Here is a 2,561-nt window from a genome sequence, read left to right as displayed (position 1 = left end):
ATACGAGTTTGGATTATTCATAACTCTATTTTGTATTTTGAATCTTCGACTGTGCAAATAAAATAATGTCAATTACCTTGCATTTGAATCTTGGACTGTTTTTTTATAATTCTTGACAATGCACTAATAAAACAAATCTACACATACATCATCATCATGCATTTTTTAATCATATACAATATATATGTGGATGATAGAATTCATCGACATTTATCATTGATGCATGTCAGGACCGTCTCAAATTAATTTTAGGCCCTGTTCAAAAAACATTTTAATCGTATATTTTATAAAACCTTGAGGTATATATAGACGAAATATTGCAGATGTATAAATTAGTAGATAGATGTATTAAATGATTATTTAAATTATTATTGGCACTGGATGTATTTATGAATAAAGGGAATGGGACAAACGATTGGCACTGGAGTCATATGCTAATAATATTAACTAGAACAACCAAAAAATATTTCCTAAAATTATGCTAACAAAAAACATTAATGATTTATGTTTATCTTCCTAGAGTTTAAAAACCTAACCGAATAATAACATATAACAATTTTCTTTTATTTTCTTGGCCCAAAATTTTAAGAATGACTTTTTGATCTTTCTAGAATTCAATTAGTAGTTGACAAAAAAAAAAGAATTCAGTTAGTAGCCCATTTTGATATGAATTCTCTAACCAAACTTTTAATTTCATTTATGTTTAATAATTATTATTTTTTGATAAAATAAATACCAATCATTTTTTTCATATAAATTTACGTATTGAAAATATATTAAGTAAGTTCATATCTATAAATCTATACATTTTCAAACTAAAAATTTACAATAATTATTTTGCGTATGAAAAAAATTATTACACAACTGAAGATTATCACACTTTACTAACTTTTTCTAAATTTTTAAATTAAGTTGAATTTTAAAGATTTGTTTTATGAATTTTAGATTTCTTTTTACTTCTATTTAAAAATTATTAATACTTTGATATATTTTGGATATTAAAATGGGCACGTGTTTAAAATTTTGTGTATTAAAATGAGCAAAATATTAGTTAAGGTATTAAATTGGGTAACAAAAAAATCTTGGTATTATAAAGCTTTATAAAATTTAGTTGAGATTTTTTTATTGATTTTTTTTCTTTTGCATATTATAATTTTTTATATTATGAAAATATTAGAATAGTATTATAAGTATAATTATGTCAAACTATACAAATAACTATACATTTGCATTATCAACTATGTAAATAATATAATTTAATACAAAACAACAAAATGTTATACAAAACTTTTAGAAAAATCATCAAATCATGAAATGTTAATTTTAAAACATCAAGCATCAATATAAATATAAATAATTGTACGCATATCACGGGGTTAGAATCTAGTTAATGAATTAAAATTAAGGGTAAAAACTGAAAATTTGATTTTATATTTATATTGAAAATGTAAAACGATATTTATATTGAAACAAATTTGAAAACTTAAAATGATATTTAATATGAAACAGGAGGAATAGTATATTATGCTAGATGATGTTCTCAATTTTGGTCATATTCAAAGCTAGCCTTCTTTTTAGTTTTTTTTTTTTTAACAACACACAAATTTCATTAGCAAGGAAGAATTCAGTACAACATAGCCGAAGTGCTGTTACAAAGAGCTGATTTTTCTAGGGAATCAGCTCTAGAGTTTTGAGCTCTCGGGATGAAAGTAAACAAGATAAATGCGAAAGTAGATGATAAAAGCTCAACATCCATTAGAACCTCCATTGACAAAATAATAAGAACATGTTTTTCTCGAGGCTCCATCTAAACCAGGACTCTTGTCTTGTTTCTAAAGTTACATTAATACTGATACCAGCAAAATACTATAAAATAAAGAAAAACAATGAAGAAAGCATAAGAAATGGAATCGTTTTTTTTTGGCTAAAAGAGTATAAGATATGGATGAGTTGGATACAGGTAGGAATCCGAATAAATCATTGGGTTTGAAATGTATGAGCATGATATAGATATAAATTTTATATCTTAAATACTAACTCCTTCAGCCAAAAGATGAGACTATTTCTCTTCGTCTTTTTCTTAAAAAAATTGTAGTTGAATATTGAACTCGTGAGGTGGTGACGGATGGATGATTAGCAAGTTGTTTGACCATTGCACTGACATAGGCTCATAAGTTCTTCTGCTAGCATTTAGCATTTTTTTTTTTTTTTTGGTAAAAATGTAAAGCTAGCATTTAGCATTAATATCAGCATTTAGCATTAATAATTTAATCTGCAGTGTACTCAAGGTTTATGAAATTTTCAATTTTAAAATTTATTTGAAATGTAATATTAATTATCATTAAAATTTATTAACATATTTTAAGGTAAAATATTAATTTTTGCTTTCGTACTAGCTTTAATAGTTTAATCAATTTGCAATGGAATTTTGTATTTTATACTATAAACTAACTAAAACAGCAAATTGGATAATTTTTTTGGTTAATAAGTAAGTTTGATTATACGATATAACATTTTCATAGCATAGTAAATACGAAATCATAAAAAGCTAATTCAACATA

This window comes from Brassica napus, chromosome A6, assembly GCF_020379485.1.
Source record: "Brassica napus cultivar Da-Ae chromosome A6, Da-Ae, whole genome shotgun sequence".
Lineage (NCBI taxonomy): Eukaryota > Viridiplantae > Streptophyta > Magnoliopsida > Brassicales > Brassicaceae > Brassica > Brassica napus.
This window is presented reverse-complemented; position numbering follows the sequence as displayed.